The following is a 12,532-nucleotide window of genomic DNA, read 5'->3' as shown; positions in this document are numbered from 1 at the left end:
GTGAGAAACTGTAAATCCACAATTATTGAATATTTGAAATACTTTTGGGTCCATTTCGTAACGAATTTAAACTATAGTGTTTTTTTTTTTTTTTTTTTTTTTTTTTTAACTTCACTAAACTATTGGGGCTATTTGGTAATTTAATTGAATGAATATGACTGCTTTGGTTGATAATTTTCAATGTATGGGTTGTTTTTGAATAAATGGAACCATTATTTGGGTATTGGGACTGATTTTGATTAACGTAATCAAGGGAAGGATGATGTTGTTCATTTTAAAACAAGGTTTGAGTTTTTTGACCTTTGACTTGGTCAAAATCAGAAACACGTTTTTAGGTCGTGTTTCGTGTTCAGTCTATCAAAAGGGGCTCCAAGAACAACAGAGGCGTCGTCCTCTTTATGGATCGGGAGAGGGAAGAATCGAGCGATCAAGCGGTGAACGGAGGTGTATCGGTGGTGGTAATCGATCGGAATAAGTGAGCATATCCGGTGTTTGGCCGAACCAGAGGAAGGAAGGCACGAGGCAGCGAGATTTTGCTCTTTGTCGTCCGAATGGGAGGTGCGAAGAGAGGAGGAGAGATCAGCAACGACGGGGTTTGTCTTCGGGGTTTGACGAGGCCGAAGTGACGGAGAAAATGGTGGAGTGTCGCGAGCAGCAGCTGCGAAGGAGTCCGGGTCCTTGGTGGGTGCAACGATGAGATTCGATCGAGGGTTGAAGAGGAGGCACCTTCGGTGCTTGGCTGGACCGAAGAGAAGAAGAAAAAGAGAATCGAAGCAGCGGGATGTGGGGTCTGCCATTGGTTTCCGATGACAAAGCCCCGACAATGGGCTGTTTGGTGATCGGGAAAGGCAGCAGCAGCGATGGGGTGATTTGGAATCAATGTAGGATAAAGATTGATGTTTGGATTTGTTTTTGATAGAAATTGATAGGCTTGTTGTTCGACAAGGGAAAGCAGGAAAACAGATGAGGAAAGGGATGTTTGAGTGGTGCTTGTCACCGAGGGAGAGGGAGAACGGGGCTGCCTCTTCTTGACTTTCACAGGTAAAAATCCTAACTCGCGGTGCGTGTTCTTGGCTGAAACAACAAAAATTAGAGGATATACTAGTATAACCGATTCCTCATAAATGAGATGTGTTGTTTATTTTGAGCTTTATTGACAGGGAAGTGAAAGAGAAGAAGGGTGGAGTGTTAGATTGAGGGTAGAGTGCAGAAGATGGTAAACGTGATTGAAGCAACAGGGATGATCTTTATTTGATTGTAATTGTAAAGATTGATCTTGTAGCACATGTAGCTAATTTTTAATTAAGATATGGGGGATATGGGGATGTGCTTGATAGATTTAGGATGATATTTGGGTTTTAAGATTTGTATAAATATTTCTAGAGAAATTAAATATCCTCCTACCTTTTCTTCCTACATATCATCCTATCCAATTAAATGGTGACATGTGTAACATTTAATGTTCATTTAATGAAATTAAAAAATATTTTAGGATAGTAACATGACACATGTCATTATTTAAATGGGTAGGAAGATTTGTAGGAAATAAAATGTAGTCATATTTTTATGATTTTGGAGAAGATTTTGGTTGTATAAATACATGAGAGATAGAATATGTGTGTAGCATTGGTTAAATTAAAATGTGAAGGAAAATAATATATTTTGATTCGTTTTCTTTATATATATTTGGTTATTTGTATATGGGTATTTGTTTAAGACTTTTGAAAATCACCATACATAAAATGTATATAGACATAAAATAGTTTGAGACATTTGCAAGTAATGTATTAATTTATTATGTCATGGTTCTTTACCGTTCTCTTAATTACATACATCTATACACGTATATACATTAGTGTTTTTATTATTTAACATATATATTGTGATTCTATGATGTCTATTTGACAATATGTTGTATATTTATAAAAGAAACTATACCAAAACACTTTATAATTGATTATAAATTGTGTTCCACACACACACACACACATATATATATATATATATATATATATATATATATATATATATATATATATATATATATATATATATATATATATATATATATATATATATATATATATATATATATATATATATATATATATATATATATACTTGTACACACATTTAGAAAAATAGGGCTATTTCTTTCGTTAAAGTCCACATCAACCAGATTTCAATTTATATATTAATCTGGGATAAGTTCCCGATAATAGAAATCATGTCGAAATAAATAGATTAAGGTTTCGCGATTAAAAAATCTGAAAACGTTTGATTTTTCAACTTTTATAAATATTAGGCTATGACCCGAGTTCAAAAATGCTTTCAAATTTTACATTTGAGGTGTGCAAGTCCCTCAACGGATACAAACAATTTTGACCGTTTTTAAGAAATAAGTATTATATTGGTTTCAGATTCTTAAAACAGTCGTATCTTTTGCATACGAACTCAGTTTTGGGCGTTCTTTATATTTTCGGAAACAGGGAAACACGTACTATGGGACTAGAATGTTTACTTTGCTCACAACTGCTTAAAATGATATTTTAGTTTTTCAAACGTATTCCTAGGGTTGCAGTTTGAGTTGAATGCCAGATTACATATTTGGAAGTAAGATATCATCTTATATCTTATAATAGTTAAAATGAATTCATTTATTTCACATAAGATGCAATAAAACTCAATGAGTCAAATTACCAAGAGACTTATTGTGAACTTGACCGTTCACAGTCTTTGACCTAAATTTTGGGATGTCACACCTTGTATGTGTTCCTTTGAGCTCAAAAGTGTGTTTTGTGGTGCCTTTCAAGCAAGGTGAAGAAAGAAGCATCAATTTGGAAGGCTGATATGTGTATTTATATATATATATATATATATATATATATATATATATATATATATATATATATATATACACATTTTATCTTAATATTTTAGTCTTTATTATTCTCTTTTAGAACTAAAAAGTACTTATAATGCTTTGAATTATGATTTGCAGTTATTAGTTGTCGATAGAGCACAAAAGAAAAGACTGGAGCGGAATTAGGGCTTACAAGTTAAAAGAAAGAAAAAATGTTGGAAGAGTCAATTATGCCCCGCGTAATGGACAGGTACGCTTAGCGTAATGGCAAAACAAGGGTTACGCCCAACGTAATCTATAAGTACGCCCAACGTAACTGCTGCATCCGGATAACCTCTTCGCAATAAGTTTCTAAGTACGCCCAACGTAATCCGACCTACGCCCAGCGTACGTAAGTCGGTTCCAAGGGCTATAAAAAACGATTATCAACTAACCAGAGAGGGGGATTCGACTTCTAACCTAATTTAGTCGATAATTAACTTCTGTTAAGCCGTTTTGAGGGTCTATAAGGCGGCCGGAAGGCCGTTAAGCTAACGGGAGCGGAGATCGGAAGGATTGGAGAGCGGATACATGTCGGTAATCATATGGGTTGTTGACGTGACCATGTTTAGCATTCCATTGTGATACTATTATGTGTGTAGTTTCTGATTTAGGTGTAAAAACCTTTTACTTTACGTTTATGATTGAATGAAACCTTGATTATTGGACTAATTGCTATATTGAATTGTTTGTTTATGTTTAATTTATCTTGCCAAGCTTGTCAAAAGATCCTTATGTGTTAATGATAATTATTTGCTGTTAATTGTCAAGTAAATTAAGTTGTATGAACATCTGCTTGATTACTTGTGTCTTATGACTTTGATGACCATCAATATTATAAGTCTAGAAATAGCGAATGCGAAACTAGGATTAATTTGGAAATAAGTAACATAATGTGTGAGCCTTGATTGATGACTATCAATAAGAGGTTAATGGAATGACTAATTTGATTAACTATTATTACAAGTCTTGCTCGATACGAACGGAACTCTAGGAAGCATGTTAGTTTAATCAACCGATCACTATTTGAATTGACTTGTTTACTAAAGGATTAGTTATAGTGAACGCGAATCTAATCATTTTAGGAATCGGTGAACATGAATAAATGAATTTGTGTATGCAATTGTCTATGTTTTTAAGGTGTAATTTATCTAAACCAAAGTACCTGAAGAGATTTGTTTTCCTGTTAGTTCATCGAGAGTTGTTAATTAATTGTTCGTTTGAGATTCAATAACCATTTCTTTATTCCCTTCGTGTGTCCTATAACCTATAATCAAATATTTTAAATTAATTCACCACCGTTCCCTGTGATCGACACCCGACTTACCTAAGCTATACTGTAATCTGACTAGGTACACTGCCTATAAGTGCATAGTTAGTTTAAGTTTGTTAGGTTATAAATATTAAAATTAGTGGGTACTTTCGTGCACATCAAAGGCCAAGACCTCATAGATCCAAGAACACCTCACCTTTAAGCTTCATTTTGAGGTATAAAGTTCTGAACTTGATAATCCTATCATTAGATCTTGCTTATGTTTAAAGTTTAGGCTTTTTAGTCCCATATTCTTGGTCCTTTTTGGTATGAGCTACTCTAGACCCAATGAGTTGTCCTTTTGGACGTTTTAGGGTAGTTGGAGTGATAAAAATATGACTTTGGCTCTTAGTTCTTCTCAAGGTTGTAAAAATCGCTCGATGTTAGCTAGTCGGTGGGCTGGGGTTAAGGGATTAATCGGCTAAGTGGAGATTCATCAGGGACCATTAATAGCTAATTTGTTAGATTTTAAAAAATTAAATATGACTAATATCATATAAAAGTTCGTAAATACCACTAATATCATAGCAAAATAGGTTAGTATGATAAATACAACACTAGTAATACCTCAAATAGTTTCTATTGAGATTAACTTCTTCAAAGTGTTAAAATTTCATCGGGTTTTTCTGTTTCAGTCATTTTTTATGCATGGATTAATCGCTAGGCGCTCTCTAATCGGTCGAGTAGCGCCTAGGGATTAATTGGAGATTAATCGGGACCTAATCGGAATTTTTACACTGCTAGTTCTTCTCCATACATGAGTTTGATGGTCTAAATGCCTTAAGTTGTTGGGGTTTTAGTTTTAAGAACTTATTGTCCACGCAAGACCATAAAGTTGGAAACTTTGTGATCAAGGACCATATTTGGACTTGGATCTGGTTTTTGACGAAAAGTCATAAGGTATTAAGCCCTTTTGAGAAGGGGTTGCTGACCAGGCTCGTATGTTGGGTGTACCGAAGGGTAAGCTGCAGGTACACGGTCTTCACGCCGACTCCTTAGTCAAACAGAGTACGCCTCGCTAGGGGCGGAGCCAAATTTTTTTTTAGGATGGTCCTTTTCAAAATAATTGATATATATATATATATATATATATATATATATATATATATATATATATATATATATATACATATATATATGATTTTAAAGGCCTATGCAAAACGTGAAAATGACCCTCTAAATACAATTTTTATATATATATTAAAAATAAATCTAAAAAAAACTAAAAACTAAATTAAATTATCTAAAAATAGAATTATACAAATTTATCTAATTTGAGGTGTGACATGTAAATTTTGAAAACTAACTTACTAAAAGAATTTAACTTATAAATATGAGGGCCAAAATGTAACTTTAAAAATCAATTACTTGAAAAAAGCAAAATGTAAAGCCATGGATTAGAATACGCCTTGCTTGCAAATTGATCTACAAAGGATTTTCAAATAACTTGCAACCATATAATATGTTATTTCTAAACACAAAAAAAATTGAAATTTTGAGGGTGGGCCTGGACCTACCCTGATCCTAAGGTAGCTCTGCCAATGCGCCCCGCGTATGAGGCAGGGTCGATTCGGCTGGGTTGTTAGGTTTGACCAATCTTAACCAAAGGGTATTTATGGTAATTTAGTATTAATTTTATTTGGGCAATATTTTGGATAATAGGTGTCGAGTAAAGTCGAGTTTCAGAGCAGAGATTTATTTAGCTTGCGTTCAGAATGAGATGTTAGTTTTCCTCACTGTACTTACGGGTCGAAGGCACCAAGGCTGACCCAATGGATTGATACCATGTTAGATACTGAGTGATGATATGTTGTGCATGCGATAAACCTATATGATTATCTGATAGTTACTGATATGTGTTTGACTGGTAGGTCTATATGATTACCTGTGATTACTGGCTGGTAGATCTATATGATCTATATGTCGACATGTTACGTTGGGGTTGAGACTACTGCTTTGTGCTGCCAGTCAACAGACCGGGACAATCCTACCGGGAGGTTACGGGCCAAGGGTAATCCAACCGGGAGGTTGTGGACCCAACATGCTAATCTATGTATTTTATATGTTGTGTGATGATACTTTGGGGAAACTCACTAAGTTTTGGCTTACAGTTTCAGTTTATTGTTTCAGGTACTTCTGATGATCGTGGGAAAGCGAAGGCATGATCGTGCACATCTTCCTGTTTTGTGTTATTGGGTCTTTCAAAAACTCTGATTTTAAATAATACTTTTGAAACAATGACTCTTTTGTAAACAATGTTGGTTAATGGTTGATTTTAAAATTTTAAAATTTCTATGATTTATGGAGTGTTATAGCTATTAACATCAAATAAGAAACCCTAGATAATATAGGCTATTTTCAAATATATCAAGAGAAGATTTAGAATTACATACCTTAATGTTATTGAAGTAAATAACAATGATCCTTCACTTGTAGATCTCTTGGAGGCTAGCACCACAAATATCGTGCCTATAATGGAATCAAACCCAAGCTTGCAAGAAGATTACATGAAGGAGCAGAGGGGAGGTATGAATTTCGGCTATCCCTTGTTAATAATGAGTTGCCGAAATTCTAAGTTCTAGGGTCCTTTATATAGTGGTACAAGGAAACCTTAGATAACCCTAATTTGAATTAAATAATATTAATTCAACTTTGGTGATTATCCAACTTCCAATTTATCCACATAGGATATTCTAGAAACCCTAGAATATCCTCAAAAACCATCCAACCCTTAAGATGGAAGGTTCTGAAACCTTTTGCTCAACTATTGAACAGTTACACTTCAGACCCTACACTTTTATTTAATTATATTAATCCCAAAGTTAATTCTAATTAATTTCTGATCAGTTATTAATTAAATAATAACTTTTCTAATTAATATAATATTTCCATAATATATTAATAAATTATTTATTCAATTATTAATCAAATAATAAATTAACCTCTCTTTCTAAAAGTCATACTGTCCAATTGCTAGGTTTGAGGGCAACCCCAAAGGATTGTGCTACTATTAATTCAAGTATATACCAATGATAGTTATGGGCTTAGATACTTAATCCAACAAAAACAAGCTCAAGAATCAAGGTTGAAGGCTAGGATTTGGGAGGGTAAGGATCTTAGAGAGTGGAGGCTACCAAATTAGGCAACCTTTGATGTTAGTGCCCTTAAATAGGGCTCTAATCCCGAAATCTAGGGTTTTGAACCCTCCATCATTACCGCGTCGTGGCCATACATGCACCGTGCCGCGGTCACGCAAGATGATGCATCCATTTTTAATGGCATGGCCCACACCGTGCTAATTCATTACCATGCCACGACCAGTCAAACTCCTAAAATTTAAGTCTTAAGCAATGGTCTTAAAAGAAAAATATACCCGAAAAACAAATGCTACAAGTACCGACCATTTTGAGAGTTCAGGATGTCCCATTCGAAATCAAAAGATGGAGACTCCATAAATATTTGGTAGGGAGTGATGCCTCTATATGCCACTCGTCCAATGAGCATAAACCATAGATCAGATAGAGGTTCCTCTGAAGGAATTGTGGGTTTTGAGCATCTCTTTGGGTGAATCTTTGTGTTGGGATTAAAACCCTAATTGTGATTTGATGAACAAGATGCGGAAAATAAGAACAAACACAAATATAAAGATTAGGTCGAATGATCACTCGATTTATTGAATTGTGAGGAACAAATTACACTTAAGAAATAAGAATCTAACTCTACAGAAACCTTACAACGTGGCGGCTACATTTTGTCTCTTTCTTAACCCTAATAATGAATAATACATGACTATTTATAGGGAAAAGACAAGTCCTGGGCTTTTAACCTACAATTCATCAAAGGGGCCCATTACCATCATCCATGGAGTGCTTTGAAACCCTACAATCCCCCCCTCAAAGTATGGAATGGATGACAATGCTTTAACTTCCAAAACAAGCATCTAGCGAATAAAAAGAACTTGCAACGAGGAATAGATGAAGCAATCCATGAATCTTGATTCTTCAATAGTCTTCAAACACGGGCTCTAGGATATATAAATCAAGCACTGAAGTAATGTCTTTAAACTTCATTTTTGAATGTAATCCCAAAAAAATCGTCATGAAAACCAAGCCCGCCATAAAAACCTATTTCAGAACAAAGAAACTGAATCACTTCTTGTCTTTGAAGAGCTCCCTCTCCAAGTCACAATGATCTTCAAATAAGCTAATGATATAAGCCATCAAAAAATATCATGTAACAACCCAAACTTTAAGATTCGTAATGCCGCTTGATCGAGAAAATACTAGAAGTCGGAGATATAACAAGTCCTTAGCAGAGCTCGATAAAGAACTTCCGCTGTAAAGGATACTTCTCTGTAAAAGCTTTAGCAGAGCTTGATGAAGAACTTCCACTGTAAAAGCTACCTTCATAATTCTACCACAAGCTTTATCTAAAAAACTTCAACTTTGAAAAGTCACAAATCCAATTTCAAATGGCCATACCAAATTCTCCCCCGATTTATAATCGAAAACGTGATTATAAATCCTTATTATGGTCGTGAGAATGATCTTGAATGGATAAAAATTACTGTGCTCCCCCGCGACAAAATGATATATACAATGAAGTATAAAATCCGAAAAAGTCGTGAAAATTTGTCGTTATCACGAAAAACGACTTTCCGAACCGCCAAGACTTGATGGAATCTTTATTTTTCTGTTCACGAAAAAATATGTGCGTTAAAAAATCTAAAACTGTTCACCAGCCTCTAAATTTGCAAACTTTTCGAAAAATGGGCTGAAACTGTCACTTTTCTGAAATTCTGGGACTGAAAATATAACTCTGCATCAAATTCCTTTTTAATTGTAACAGTTTCTGGAATTGATCCAAAAATGCCAAGCTTTGAAAACAACATGGATCAAAGGTGTCAAATCATTAAAGCTTCAGGGACCAAAAACGTAACTGGAGTCATCTTCCCCAATTTATTGACGATTAAAAGAATCACAGGAACGACTCCAGTAACAAGTTTTTAAGCGAAAGCCAATCAATGAATCCAATTAATTAACTCCGATGGATCATTCGTTCCGAGCATCAAGATGCGAATCCAAGGCATCCGTAGTTGTTGCAATGCAGTTCACTATTATTAACGTTCGTTGCGAATCCGTGACCGCTTGCTCCGAATCTGAGTTTAGTGCAATCGTTCGTTCCGAGTCCATCAATCATACACCCAAAATGAATCTCCAGAAAAACGAATCCGAACGTAGGTTCGCGCTCTCACTGTCAACGAACCATCATGGAAAAATGAAAGCGAGCCCAAATAAGACTTTCGTTCGCTGTACACCCCGAAACTTAGTCAATTTTGACTTTTCGTTTGACTTATTCGTTCGCAGGTAAGATTTCTTTCTTTCGTTCCCAATGGAGTACATTACGAATCCGATATCAGGTTTTTTCAATTCAGAGCATCCAATTTCATCATCGTTCATTCAGTTCTGATTCCAAAAAAAATTGATGCTTTCATCTCGCTTTTCATTGTTTTGATTCCAATCGACATGGTTCCGATCACATTCACCGTTCCAAATGAAGTTTTCACAATTTCAATTTCATTCGGTGGTATTACACATCCGGTCATGAATCTGATTAAGATTGCAATCCAATTTTGACTTTTTATGGCTTGACCCTCCAAATCAAAATACAATCCAGTTCAATTGACACTCATTCCGACTGAGTTTCCACCCAGATAGCGAAACCCTTCAACAAATCTTGACTATAACAGATGTTGTTACACACAACAACCCTTAATCAACGATACTCCATATCATCTTTAATCTTTAAAAAGCGATATAATCAGGAAGCCAAATTGATATTTGATGAATGAATATACCGACATAAATCAAACACAAAAACCAGATAAATCAAAATTGATCTTGATAAAAGGCTTGATTATGAGAATCGATTTAGGAACAGAAGGAAAAAAAATTGCAGGAACGAAAATCACAGAATCATGTTTAGTTGATTGCAATAAGCGAATTCAGAGAACACAATAAATGAGCCAAACTATCATTGATGAACAGTCCAGGAAAATAGTAACAGACCCAAGTGTACATAAACAAAATTGGATCGGTGTGATAAAACGAAATAAGACTCGAATATAGGGCCACAAACGGAATCTATTGATCTCAAAACAAATTAACCAGATCCAAAGAACAGAGAGAAAAAAATTACCACCACGAATAGCAGGGAACAACAGAAATATCCATGAACACTAACTTGAACAAAATTTTGATTCCAAAATGCCAAAACATCAATAATCTTCAATAACTTGTGTAGAAAATCATCAAATAAAGAACCGATACATCAAAAAAAATCAATAGACCTTCAAAGACCCGCTCTGATACTACTTGTTGGGATTAAAACCCTAATTGTGATTTGATGAACAAGATGCAGAAAATAAGAACAAACACAAATATGAAGGTTAGGTCGAATGATCACTCGATTTATTGAATTGTGAGAAACAAATTACACTTAAGAAATAAGAATCTAACTCTACAGAAATCTCACAACGTGGCAGCTACATTTTGTCTCTTTCTTAACCCTAATAATGAATAATACATGACTATTTATAGGGAAAATACAAGTCTTGGGCTTTTAACCTACAATTCATCAAAGGGGCCCATTGCCATCATCCATGGAGTGCTTTGAAACCCTACACTTTAATTTTTTTTTGTAAGTTGGTGGTAGCTCGTTCCCATGGGCAAACAACAATGTCCAAAGGGAGGAGCTTAGAGACCTTATAATAGCATGAACTTCTTTTTCTTTTTAGGTCATGTGAAGGGGGCCAATCCAAGACCGTATGGTTCTTCTACAAACACAACAGACTCTCCCAACAGCTGGTTGCCACTCTCTTTTTGAGTTATTCCAGCTTCTTCATGATTTTGTGTCGCGAATTTCCTAATTAAGCTTCAGATCCATGAAATGACCAAGCTCATATTACTTCCTCATCATTGTTTCCTTTGATTCCTAATCGTTACGAGCGTTTAAGAAGGATATTTCCACCACCTACCCACCTAATAGTAGGGCACCACTACCTTCATCTCAAAATATATTATGGTGGGAGGAATTCACCCCTCCCAACCTACCTGTCATATTTATACCACATCACCTTCTATATTCTCTCACCTCTACCCATGTCAACCCACAACATATAGAAACTCATACCTCCCATTCATCCTAACCTACTGAATTCTTTTACTTTTGTTATTTTTAAAATTAAACATTTACTAATTTAAAACTATAAAAATTGAAAATAAAATTAAACATAATCTTCCTTTTATTAAAATATAAAGTAGTACAAATGGAAAATAAATAAAATCAAAACTTAAAACTCAAAGATGATAATTAAAATCCTGAAATGGAATTCTAAAGTCCCAACCAAAATTTTCAGTAATTTGATGTTTCTTCTCAAGCACCGTTTCCAAAATACATCCAAAAAATGTTCATTAGGATTGAGAAAAATTGCATATCTTGCGCCTCTATATCATGTTTTAAGTATGCAACTTTCCACTGTTTAGTTTTTCACATGATGCATAATTCTTTCATCTTGGTATTTTTTATATCTCTTTCCTACACCGCTTGGCTTATAGTTTGGATGTAAGAGATTCGTTGATTATATCTACTATTTTAGGGGTTGTAAGGATGTCGATGTCAGTTTCTTCGCTTTCTATTGTCTCAAGGGCGGTGAGTTATCAACATGAATCATTTTCATGGTCGTGGACGAATCCGGATGGAAATTGTGCATCGGAAGAGGTGTTGTAGGCGTTGGATGAAGATGTTTCTGTTGTTTTGCATGAAGGGAGTAGAGCATATCACCGGTTTTTATGATGTGTTCCCATTTCATGTGGAGTTTCATAACATCCCAAGCTGACTCATGAAGAAAAACTTTCATTTTATAAAAAATTGTTAATATTCGCTTTTTGTCAATTTGATGGAGTTGAAATCATTTTTTTTTGGAGATCCTTCTATTTGGAGTTCATTTGGTGCGTTATACGATCTGACTTCTCAGTTAATCTTTAAAATGCACTAGAACTCGCTCCAAAAATTCCTTCGATCGTTGTTGCTTGTCGTGTTCCTTATCTTCAGAAACATCGGTATACGTCTTAGCCAAAGCCACCTCTTCTTTCTCGGTCCATTTTTTTGATTTTTTTGATTTTGTATAATTCCATGTGATCCTCACAATAGGTCCAAGTTCTTTGCTTGTTTGTTCGTTTTGAACGGGAGCGAGTTTATCCCTAGATTGTTTGGATTCTATGTTTTACATTTCAAAAATTTGCGAGACCATGGTAGGA

At 34.8% G+C, this 12,532-nt stretch overlaps 1 long non-coding RNA gene across 1 annotated transcript; it reads left to right on the top strand.

Moving 5' to 3' along the window:
• The first annotated feature begins 326 nt into the window (after positions 1 to 326).
• LOC122196893 (uncharacterized) lies at positions 327 to 1,416 on the top strand. The gene is made up of 2 exons (XR_006189343.2): positions 327 to 1,041; positions 1,161 to 1,416. It is a non-coding gene; the product is annotated as an uncharacterized LOC122196893 (long non-coding RNA).
• The last annotated feature ends 11,116 nt before the right edge of the window (positions 1,417 to 12,532 follow it).

This window comes from Lactuca sativa, chromosome 3 (assembly GCF_002870075.4).
Source record: "Lactuca sativa cultivar Salinas chromosome 3, Lsat_Salinas_v11, whole genome shotgun sequence".
Lineage (NCBI taxonomy): Eukaryota > Viridiplantae > Streptophyta > Magnoliopsida > Asterales > Asteraceae > Lactuca > Lactuca sativa.
The sequence above is the reverse complement of the archived record's forward strand: the minus strand, read 5'-3'. Positions and strand labels throughout refer to the sequence as shown.